This window comes from Panthera onca, chromosome C2 (assembly GCF_046562875.1).
Source record: "Panthera onca isolate mPanOnc1 chromosome C2, mPanOnc1 haplotype 2, whole genome shotgun sequence".
NCBI classification, from domain to species: domain Eukaryota; kingdom Metazoa; phylum Chordata; class Mammalia; order Carnivora; family Felidae; genus Panthera; species Panthera onca.
The window spans coordinates 81,246,824-81,259,289 of NC_138347.1; the positions used below are offsets into that span (position 1 = coordinate 81,246,824).

General features: G+C 46.8%; 1 protein-coding gene across 8 annotated transcripts in view; it reads left to right on the top strand.

Moving 5' to 3' along the window:
• Nucleotides 1–1,503: 1,503 nt before the first annotated feature.
• The window catches only part of DGKG (diacylglycerol kinase gamma), a 213,062-nt gene continuing 202,099 nt past the window's right edge, over nt 1,504–12,466 (top strand). For 7 of the 8 annotated variants that reach the window (XM_060639458.1, XM_060639460.1, XM_060639462.1 and 4 more), the window contains exon 1: nt 1,505–1,807. The gene's annotated coding sequence lies outside the window, so the exon portion shown is untranslated. Of the gene's footprint in view, nt 1,808–12,466 lie in introns of all 8 variants that reach the window. The other variant, XM_060639467.2, reaches the window with a different exon arrangement.

A 12,466-nucleotide genomic window follows, 5' to 3' on the forward strand; every position in this document is an offset into this window, starting at 1 on the left:
AGGAAGGCCCAGGATTAGAGTCAAGGGAAAGTGCCTGAAGTCACAGTAGGAGCTTAATACATAGTTGTGAAATGAATGAGTCAGTGAGTGAAAGGGAAACAAGAAAAGATAAAAGAAAAACTCCAAGAGCACCCTCACTAGGATTAGATCAGTCTAGCTAAAAGGGAGCATTGAGAACCAAACAGGGTGATAGAATGAAGTGTGACTGGTGAATGATAGGATGAAGTGTGAACATGGGGTTCTGGTATTGGCTCTGCCTTCACTGCCCCGTGGAACCTTGCGGGGAAATCTCTGAACCTCACTTCCTCATCTGTCCCATCAGCCTGCCTGCAGATGGTCTAATATGGACACTGATCATCAGGGTCCTCAGAGCTGTTTGACGTTCATGTCTGAGGCTTCTACCCCAAATGCCCAGACACCCAAGGCCCCTTGGCGCCTCTGCATCTGCAGAAAGCTTTTCTTGGCTGCAGTCCTGACCCCAGGACCTTCACTGCCTGCTGGCGGAAAAGAATTCTCAGCTGTGGAAAATGGTAAACTCTACATATTTTACAAATGAGAGTCCAACCTCCCGATGACTCTAAATGTGGTGTGAAATGGACAGAAGTCATCCTGCTGGCGTGACATGCCTAAGATAGTGTCACTACCACCACCACCACCCCATGCGGACATGCACGTCATGGAAAAAGAAGCAAGAACTCGGGGTGCCGTGGCCAGTGCTGGCCGTTATCCCTTACCCCTCACTCCCTGCCCCTTTTCTGTACTTTCCTACATTTTTAAAAGGAGAAGTATGTTTGGTGTGCGGGAAAACAGTCCCCAGTCAACCAAAAGCAAAGGAGAAAGGGAATTAACAACTCTGAGTCCTGACACCTGATCTGGCCATCAGAGATCAGCGCTGGCGGGCTGCGGTGGTCCCCACAATAGTCGCAGAGGGGGAAATCTTTTCAGATTGAACAGGCACCGATCAATCTCCTGCCACCAACGGCCAGAGCTGTCAGAAAACGTGCTCCGGGCCGGGGCAGGGATTTGCAGGTTAGAGACACTGAGTTCCCAGGAAACGGAGAGAACTTGTTGACTTTTAATTTGCATTTCCCCCTCTCTGATTTGGTCGGATATTAAGGCAGCCTAGACTTTGGTTGGGATGTGGAAATGCCCAGTGGGTATTCGATTTGTCGAACGTTTGTCCTCGGTGCCCGGAGTCAGCTGGCCTCTGGCGCCCCGCGCAGCCCACCTCTGCTGCATCCTCCCGGAACCCCTAAGCTTCTAACTGGCCTTCCCCGACCTAAGCCCTCTCGGAGAGAAGTGCCCCAAGTTGCGCGCCCAAGTTGCGCCAAAGGGACTCGGGGTCGCAGCGAGCCGATCCGCATTCACGTGTGTGCGTGGCGCGCGCGTGCGCGCGTGTTTGTGTGTGGCGCGTGTGTGTGCGCGCGCGCGCGCGGGGGTGCGGGGCGGGCTCTGCGCCCGGGGGCAGGGCTCCGCGGGAGAGTGGCAGCCGGACTCGCGGAGCGGCTAGGGGCGGGGCGCCGCAGTGCCGTAGTAGCGGGCAGCCGGGACGCACTGCTTTGGAGCCGCGGATACGCGAGCAGGCGCAGGACCCGGCGCTGCCTAGCCCCCGTCCCGCCGCCCCAGCCCCGCGGCGCCCGCTCGGGCCGTCCCCTTCCCCGAGAGGGCTGCGCTGGCGGGAAGGCGCCCAGACCACAGCCCCGGCCCCCCTTCCTGCCTCTCGGTTCCTCTTTCCTCCCAAGTAAGGGAATAAGCCCCGAGGAAGGAGCGCCCCGGGGAACCGCGCAACCAAGTGTTGCATGGTGAGGTAAGACGGCGGCCGGCGCGGCAGAGGGGGCTCGGGCTCGCGGGCGCGGGCGGCCACAACTTGGAAAAGGAGCGCGGAGCGGGCGCCGGTCGCGCGGCCCGGGAAGGGAGCGGCGGGGGAGGCCACTGCGCCCACCCTGGCGGTGCCACCTGCAGCAAAGCCCCTGCAGGAGGAGATGCACCCCTGGGAGGCTGAGGGCGCGGGAGCGGCACGGGGGCATCGCCTCTCGCTTCGACTGGGAAGAGCTTGCACGCCCCAAAGGTGTGCGGGCGGGAGGCAGCGTTGCTCCGGGCACTTGGCTCCAGCAGCTGGCCAGATTCCCCCCTTCTAGGTGTACTTTGCTTCGTTGGTAGCCACTTCGCGCTCCAGGGTGCCCAAGGGCGGCGAGGAGCGGGGATACTTTTACTGACGTCTGGTCGCCAAAGCCTCTGGCCGTCCCGCGGGGTTCCAGGACTTTGGGACAGTCCGCAGAGCCTCTGGGCTAGGGGAGCTTGAAGGGAGGCTGGAGAGCGCGCGGACACCTTGACAAATACAAGCTAGGGAGGGAGAGGAGGGATGGGAGAGAATATAAAGCCGACTTGTTTAGTCTCTGAGTCACCACATGTGTGTCCGTGTGTGTGTTTGCGTCCTGAAGGGCGCGCATCTCGTAGCACCTGTGGGGCTTTGCAGAACTCCACTGGTCCATCTCACCTTGCATATTCTGACATTTTCTTTCTCTGGACGGATGAACTAGAATTTGCGGAGGGGGCGGCGGAGTTCCGAAAAGCCCTACAGGTGACTCTGAGGCGCCGCCCGCACCCCCGCCATCACTGCAGTGGAAAGCCTGCGAAGGGAGCTAGGAGGCGTCCCCAGATGTGAGTGATCCAGCTGCGGCACTCACAGTGGCGGCCACGACGCCCCCTCCCCGCGGCCGAGGGTCTGCGGCAGCGGCAGCGCGCGGTGATTTGTGGCTGCGCCGCAGTGGCGCGCGGGAGAGCTGAGAACCCGCCGACGCGACGCGCTCCCGGGCAGGCGCGGCCCGCTCCTCTGGCTTCATTAGCATACGATGACCTCGCTGTCCCGGGAGGGCCGGGGAGCGCTGTTGGTCATTCTTTCATTTCGGGGTCTGGGGGCCGCGCGCCTTGGGTCTGGAGATGTGGACCGGGGGTAGTCACTGATGAGGGACAGCGGTCAGGACCTAGGGCTGGGAACTGCCCCTCAGGTTCCAATGGGGAGAACGAATTCGCGATTTCCGTGCCTGAGATGCTTTGTGTAGAATACGGCCCATTTGCTGGAGCACAGGGCACCCTCGTTGTCAGTGAAGGACGTTAGATCGAAGGGGCAGATGTCATCGCAGTTTGGTCACGTACACACACACACACACACACACACACACACATACACACACATACACACGCATACCCTCTCACACCCCTACTTTGTGCTTCATAACCTACCCCCTCGTTCCAGGGATATGTCCGAACGTGGGAGGGATTTTGCCGTTTGTCTTGTTGAAAGGGCTGTATTTGGCAGAGATTCCGTTCTGAATATAAATTATACTCATTAAATAAAGCAGCAGGAACTAAGCTAACTTCCCTGTTGTATCTCTGATCTAAGTCTTTCCTTTGCCACCCTTAGTTTATGTGTAGCACGGTAGGCATTATTTCAGGTATTTTTCTAGGAGGGGTCTGGGGATGGGATGCAAGTAGATGAGTCTTTCCCACCTTACACTTTCAGTTCAGTGTTTGGTTCAGATCAATCAAGACATGGGACGAAAATGATAAATATCAGAGCATCTTGGAATCTAGACTCTCAGAAATAGGAGGAACTACTAAGGACACCAGTTCCAACTCTCCCCCCTTCCCCCCCACTACATGGAGCACTTTCAACAGGTGCCACTCAGAGGTCCCAGCTGTGCACGCCTGAGGCTCTGCGGGAGGAAGAACCCACACACCAGCATCCTTTCCCTCTCCTGCTAATCCCTGGGGGAGGAGGCTGCCCCCAGCTCCTGCCTTGGAAGGGGTGGGTAGGAAGAGAGAAGTACAATTTTGTTGTGATAAATTCTTTTGAAAAAATCTTATTGTATTACATCTTTTATGATATACCCTTTCAGTGTGAAAGTAATTCATGTTGGATGCAGAAAGTTTGGGAAGTTGGAAAGTGTGCAAAGGGTCAAACCACTCATGATTCCACCACCCATTTCCACACTGTTACTATATTGGCATATTTTTTTACTAGCCATTTTTATGCCTTAAAATCATATAATCTATAGTGAGCCAACATTGAGTATCTAGTAACTGTATATTTTAGGTGCTGAGTGTTTTATATTCATTGTGTCATTTAATCCTCAGAAGACTTTCTGTGGCAAGTATTATAATCAACCCCATAGAGTTCAGGAGACTTGCCCACACCACATCACTAGTAAGAGGCAGACCCAAGATTTAAATCCAGGCTGTCTGGGTCCTGGGTGGTTGCTTAACCTCTGTAACTATTGCTTCTCTACACACATACCCCCATTAGTGTTATAGCAAAAGTCCTTCGTGAACATCATTTTCATGGCTGTATATTATCACACTGTTAGTCATTTAGCAGCTACGAATAACTCTGCACAACATCCCTGCTGCACACGTTTCCAAATACTTTCTTTGGATAGATTCCCAGAAGCAGAATCACTGGGCCAAAGGGCATGAATGTTTCGAGACTCCTGATATACAGGACAAGCTGCTTTTTGAAAAGGCTACACTAATTTACACTTTCATCCATCAGAGGCAACTCGGCCACAGTCAAAGCAGGTGACCTCTAGAGACTCAAACAGACCAAGGGCCTCACATGACCAAACCACCCCACACGAGCATCCCCCTGGCCTCCTGGGAGAAGGAGTCACAGGTATCATCCAGCCTTATCCACACACATGTGATTATGGAAACCATACAGTATAAAGCTCTACCTGCTTTTATGTGAGCCGCTGTCAGTTGCAGAATTCTCTGGCTAGAGGTCATATATTAGACTTGGGCAAATCAAACATTGTGTAAAATGTGGAAATGTGCAAAAGATCCTACTTCTCTGTAGAAGTAATTAGAATAACTCTTACTTCTGTTAATGTGTGTCACTGTCACAGCCAGATTCAGCCAGTCCAACCAATCTGTAACAGTTTCTTCACATACTGGCCATGTTCAGAGAGCCATTTGTTTGTACGAAGTATCAGAATTCCAGAACAAAACCACAGTAGGAGTTGATGTTATCTTATATGTAACAAGTGCATCTGCCCCCCTGCCCCCTACCAAATCAGTTATGGTTAGTGACTACAAATAAAGCAATAAAAAATAAGGTTATATTCATCATCTGAAAAAATGTCCTCAGGTGAAGAAGATATGGCTGCAGAAGAGAAACAGAATTAGACAATACAAAAAGACACAAAGGGGACATTTTTGAAGACAACAAGTTGGCCCTAGGTATGAGTTTTCCATAAGACAGTGTTTGCCTCATAGCCACCACCTCCAGCACTGGGTTTCATAGCCCTGGAATATAGTCTGTTTTTGTAAATTGCATAAATATTAATTGAGTCCCCACTATGAAATCTACATAAGACTGCTCAGATCTTAAACCATCCTTCTGGGAAGGCTCCCCTGACTGCTCATCTGAGGTAGAGACCTGTCCCCCCTTCACCCATAGCACCTGTGCACACACTTGCCTCGCTATGGCGAAATCACTTACCTGCATACCCCTCTCTAAATTGTGAGCTCTTTGAAGGTACAGCTCTCACCGTACCGCCAGCACCTGAGGTAGAACTTATGCGCTATAGACAATTAAATGTGGTAAATGAAGAAATAAGAGAGATTTCCAGGGACTGTACTGGGTGCTTTATGTGCATTTCTTGTTCCATGCATCTTTATTTGCTCTGGCCAGGCAGTCTCAGAAACATACCAGCAAGGTGTCTTGAGCTGTGCTATTTCCACATGGGAGTATTTCCATTTGCAGTTAATTCATTAAAATTAAACAAAATTTAACATTCCATTTTTCAATCACATGAGTCATATTCGTAGTGCGTACATATACCTTCTGGCTACCATAATAGAAAATGCATGTATGGGGCACCTGGGTGGTCAGTCAGTTAAGCGACTGACTAGGTATCAGCTCAGGTCATGATCTTATAGTTCATGGGATCGAGCCCCGCATTAGGCTCTGTGCTGACAGAGTGGAACCTGCTTGGGATTCTCTCTCTGCCTCTCTGCCCCTCCCTCGCTCGTGTAGCATGCTGTCTCTCAAAATAAAGAAACATTTTTTTAAAAGGAAAGAAAATGCTCATATAGAACATTTCCTATAGAATGTTCATCTGGAAATTCCTGGCTTCCAAAGGAGAATGGGAGTAGGGAGAAAGAAAGAGGAGGGATAGTGGTAGTAAATGTAGTAGTAATATTGGAATACTATTTATTGGGCACCTACTCTGTGCTCTACATTGTGCTATATTTTGTACATGCGTTGTCTCACTTAATCTTCGTATCATTATGAGCCTGGTATTAACCCTGTTCTACAGACAGGAAAACTAAGTCTCAGGGAAGTCTAGGTAAGCACTCACGAAGCTAATAGGAGAGGCTGAGTTTTAACTCAGGGTCCTGTGATTTCAGAGCCTTTTGCCTTAAGCCTTTTGCTTACCTCAGTAAATGTTGTGTAGGGTAATGTAGATGTGAACTGCCATCAGCTTTACTTCCCTGGAAGCCAAAGGAAGGGTATTTTTTAAAATACTTTTTACTGTTTATTTATTTTAGGGGGGAGGAGGGGCAGAGAGAGAGGGAGACACAGAATCTGAAGCAGGCTCCAGGATCTGAGCTGTCAGCACAGAGCCCCACGCAGGGCTCAAACTCATAAACTGTGAGATCATGACCGGAGCTGAAGTCAGACGCTTCACCAACTGAGCCACCCAGGTGCCCCCAAAGAGGGGTATTTTTGAAGGTTTCCCAAGGGGAGAAATTGGTATAATTTACAAATGTTAATAGAATATTAAGTGTAAAATTTTGGGGTTGGGGGCTTAAGGGTCTTGTCCCTGGATGAGTGACAAGGGAGAAAAGAACCCACCTATAACATAATCTGACCAGAGGGCAAAACCGAGGAGAGCAAATGAACCCACCACCAGCATCCATGCTTCTCCCTAGGGAGTTCTCTCACCAGCTCTGAGGGAAATATTGGCTTGGCTAGGATCTCACAGCCAATTCATGGCACGATCCGGCCCCAGCCTCCCTGTGCCCTTTGCACAGCTCCACCTGCCTCATAGGCCATTGGCTTCAGTGTCTTAACTATAGTTACCATCCTTGCTCCAGTTTTTCTGTCTTTGTTCTTAAGGAATAAAATACAAAATTTCAAGGGAGGCTTAATTAATACCAAATAGAGATGATTACCTCCTTCATTTCACATTTCATATTTCTGTTAAAACTTTGTAAGGTTGAATTAGGGATCTATATCCATAATAACCTGTTGGGCTTAGTACCAACTGAAAAAAAAAAACAACAACTCTCTTTTAAACTTCCTCTTGAAGTGTATCACCTGCCTCACACCCCCATGCTCGTGCAGAGGCTCCCTGGGACCTGAAGCTGGAGCCCTTGCATTTATTACTCATTTTATCTTGTTCAATTTTGTCTTCCGTGCCAACTAGCCCAAATATTTCGGCTTTGAATCTGTTACCCAGTGTATTTGCTGTTCCTTCCAGCTGGCTTCCTGTCATCCCCAAATCTGATGAGCATGACCTCTTCAACTAAGTCATCGATAAAAATGATGAATATTATAGGATCTGAGGCATTCTACTATATGCTCCCTAAAGATAGATGTTAATTCAATAAGTAACCAGCACTCTTTCAGAAAGTTTATGCAACTTTTTATACTATTACCCAGCCCATATTTCTTCATCTTTTTCAAGAAATTATCAAAGGAATCTTACAAGGTTTTGATAAAGTCCAGATACTCCTTATCACTGGTATTTCCCTGATCTGCCTGCCAATAACTTTGTCAAAGAAGTTATTTTGTTATTCTGACATAACCTAAATTTCAGTTAACCCTTGTTAGTTCTTAGAGATCACAACTTCAGTCCTAAAATATAATTACACATCCTATTCTAGAATATTCCCTGGGGTTTAACGTCAGCCCCTCAACTTAAGAAATACATTGTATTTCGTATTTAAAAAATAGAACTTTCTTTGCTCTGGAGGTAATGGTGGTGGTGGTGATAGTGGCTAACTTTATGATTCTGAATAGGTTAAGGAGAGTGGTCCAGTGGTCTCAATTGCATGTTGTCTTAGAACCCTAGGATATTATTCAGTTAGGCCAAAAGACTTGTATTCATTTGAGGCAGATCTAAGAGTCTCTAGTATCATAGAAGATGAACTCAGGGAAGGAGACTAGAGAGAACCTGATCCCAGGCTTTCATCTTAAAGTGAGGAATCCTGCATCGAGAGAGGAAGTATCCTGCTTGGGGTCACACATCCAAGACAGGAACATGAGCTGAGGTCTCCCACTCTTCCCCAGTGCTTTTCCCAGGGCACAGCTTCTCCTCATCTTCATTTCTGAAGGAGCACACAGGAGGAGTGTTTGTTTTTGATAGGAAGTGTCCACTTTGCTCTTGGAATTAACCTTGTAAGTCATTGATACCTCAGTGAAAATCTTTCTTTCCTGGCATTGTGATTTAAAAGGAGAAAGTAAGGGAGACATTAAGGGCTCTTGTTTTCCAAGTTGTACAAGGTCTTCAAGGCAGAACAGGGGCACAGAGAGAAAAGTTCATGTAAGAAAAGACTTTTTAAAAGAAATAATAAAACTCATAATAATAGTAACCGTTCTTTGCATGTGTACCACACTTAGGAGAAAACACTGTGCTGATATCCATGAGCTCTCCTGATTCCAATCACAAGTGTGAGACAATCAGCACAGACATCACCCACCATATTTCAGTAGTATGATTTTGTCAAAGCAGAGGCCATGGGATGGATCTCGAAGAGTGTACTATGGCAAGAAAAGGGAGGACAGGTAAAACTCAATGGCACACAGCTGACAAACTCCAGACCCATCTGTGCAGCTGGCCATTTGGGCGCACCTTGCTTTTCTGGGTGGTCTGCATAGACAGTTCTCTCCTCACTTAAGGCATAAACAGTGTCATCTACACAGAAACTGAGTTGTTGCTTCCCTCATGGCTGATCTGGTATGAAAGTTCCAAGTAGCCAGAGGTCAGCAAGGCCACTTTGACCCTTAGATGCTGACATGCTTGAAATGTTTGGCCCAGATGTTTTCATTCCTTGCTGTATTTCTCCACTTCTCTGCTCTTGTATGGTGGCCCACAGCATTTTACTAGCTGCCTCAGTGTCCCTGTATTTCAGTTAAAGTAGAGCTACAGAAAGCTGTTTTAGTCTCTGCAAGGACTAGAAGATTCCTTCCAGAATCCTTGAGGTCTATGCAAAGTGGGGTGGGTGTTCGCATCCAGTTTCCCACTTTTGTCAACCCAAAGTTTCATCAGCAAATATGTCCATGATCCTCAGAATCTGACCCCAGGACACCCACTGTGGAAGTTGGTCCCCTCCTTTTTCTCATGCCAGGATGTCCAGCAGCCTTTGGCTGATCACAGAGTGATTTTGATCAATCATTAGGAATCAGTAGTTACATGTTCCTGTAGCTGGGGAAATTCCCTCTCTACCCCAAAGCTTCCATTGTTCCTAATTCTTAAATCATGCAAATTATTGGCAAGTGCATTCCTGAGGAAATTCGCCCAATCACTTGACTAACATTAGATCAGCAAATATATACTGAACATCCCCTCTGTGCTAGGTGTAGGAGTAGTTGCTGGGGATAAGACCAACCAGTTTTCTGGGAACTGGATGGAACAGAGCCAGAAATTGTGTACCATTATCTTTAGATGAGATTCTAGAGGAGGGGTCACCTCCCAAGCCTAGGAAAGTATTAGACCACGGAGGTCAGGCGTTACTCTCTGGAGTAGATGAGCTTCACTTGAAATTCAAAGGATGGGTAGAAGTGAAGAAGTGAATGTGGATAATAGAGGAAACTGTAAGCAATGGCTCAGAGGCAGTTCTTGTCTGCAGCTCCGTGTTGCTGGAGCACACTGTGATTCAAGAAGTGATGGGAGGTGAGACTGGAAATGTGGGCACTTGGGTCTTGTCTGTCAACCAAGAGAATGTAGATCTTTTCTCATAGAAAGTGGAGGGCCACTGGGAAAATTTAAGTGGGAACTGACGTGCTCAGATTTTAACATTAGAGCAATCCTTCTAGCTGCAGTGTTGGGAGGGGAGAAGACAGGAAGCAGGGCTGCCCATTGGGAGGCTTCCATGGGAATTTAGGTAATATGAGGACTGAACAAGGTGGGACAGATGGAAGGAAGGAATCAGGAAAGAACTTGTAATTAAGTGGATGTGGAGGGAGTGAGGGAGGCACATGAGTCAAGTGTAGCTCTCGGGCTTCTACCTTGTGTGCCTGGAAGGGTAGTGGTTCCAGTGACCATGAGAACCAAGGAACAGGGGAAAAGACAGGGTTAATAATGATTCAGTTTGGAGCACGTTCCATTTTAAGAGTCAGTGAGAGATCCAGGTGGAGATGTAGTTGACAGATGAGCTATGTGGCTAGAGACCCAGATTAGGGAATCATCAGTATAAGTGGCAAGTGAAACCACAAGAGCTGATGAGATCGTGGGAGTCGGTTTTCATTTATCTTGGTATACGTATTGCCAATATCTGAAAGATTCCTGTCAAAGAGATCCATGCCTCTTCGATAAGGGAAGGAAGTTTCTCACAGCACTGAGAGTCTGGGCTTGGTAGGTGAGCTATGCCAGTAGCCATTTGCTGACTCATCTAGACTCTCAGTGTCACTTCTGCCAGGTGAATTATCAAGCATGGATTTTTTTTTTTTTGTCTTCCTCTTCCACATTGGAGCGTCACAAATTTGTAATCAAGGTCCTTTTCTCTAGATCAGTGGTTCTCAACTTCGGTTGAACATTAAAATCAACTGGAGAGAATTGCAGACCTGTCAGTTCTGGGTTCTACTCCTGGAGATGCTAATTTAATTGGTCTGGCGTTAGGACCTGGGCCTGAGTATTTTTAAGGACCCTCAAGTGACACGAGTGTTCAACGGGGTTAAGAATCATTGCTAAAGAAGTTCTCTCAGTGATTCTTCTATAGGGTTTTTAATTCCTTAACTTCTCTGGCAAACCTCCTGTGGTGCATTACACTTTCTCTAAAAACCTACTTTGGCATGTCAGAACCCACGGTGGACACTGCACTCCGGTCATGATCTCGCATGCACATTATCCCTGTCTTTGCATTCAACAGTTTCTCCTTCATGCCTGCAAGGCTCATGGGAAGCTTTGTCAAATATCCTGTCTCTGAGTTGCATAACTAATATACCTGTCAAAAAGACGTAAGAATCACCTGCTATGACTTCTGAGTGAACTTTGGTTTGTTCCAGGGAATCATTGCTTTCTCTTCCAAGTGCTCACATGGCAGCCATCAACCTAGCAGTTCTTGAATTTTTATTTTTGCCTGGAGACTATCCATCAGAGATTCTGATTCAGAGATGTGGAGTAGGGGCCCAGAACCAGCAATTTTTTTTTTTTTTTTTTTTTTTTTTTTTACCAATGCTCAGGCTCAGAGTGATTCTGGTGCAGGTTTACTACCTTTGAGAAATACTGCCTTGAAAATAAGAAATGAAGAATACCCATTTAACTCATGCCTACTCCCATAATTATTTATTGAAATGACCAAATTAATATATAAGTATTTGAGGATATTTATTATAGTACTGACAGCCAAAAAAGGATACCATGTAACCCACATGTCAAAAATTTTGACAACAGAAAATTTTGGCACCTGGGCGGCTCAGTCAGTTGAGAGTCCGACTCTTGATTTCTGCTCAGGTCGTGATCTCACATTTCATGAGACTGAGCCCCATGTCGGGCTCTGTGACAATAGTGCAGAGACTTCTTGGGATTCTCTCTTTCCCTCGCTTTCTGCCCCTCCCTTGTGCTTGCTCTCTCTTTCTCAAAATAAATAAGTATACTTAAAAAAAATGTGACAATAGTCCATTATAAAGAGTATATGTGAGAGTGAATCAAGGGAAAGCTCAACCAACCCATAAGTCACGAGGGTGGAAGGAAAAGTTGGCCTGGAGATGAAAAAGAGGAAACTAGTAGAAGAATTTCAATAGCAACTCTTGAGGGTAAAGTGACGGGGACTATAAACAATGGGAGAAAATTATTTGCAAATCACATATCTGAAAGTGGGTTGATATTCAGAATATATAGAGAACTCCCCAAACTCAACACAAAGTCAAATAATCCAATTAAAAAATGCGCTTCAGAAAGGATTTGAAAAGCATTTCTCCAAAGGAGACACACAAATGGCCAATAAGTACATGAAAAGATGCTCGACATCACCAATCATTAAGAAAATGCAAATCAAACCGTAATGAGATATTACTTCATATCCATTAGGATAGCTATTGTCAAAGAAAAGAAAAGAATATAGCAAATGTTGATGAAGATGTGAGAATTGGAACCCTTGTGCACTATTGGTGAGATTGTAAAATGGTGAAACCACTATGGAAAACAGTACGATGGTTCTTCAAAAAATTAAAAATAGGAATACCATATAGCTATCATTTCCACTTCTGGATATATACCTAAAAGAATTGAAAGCAAGG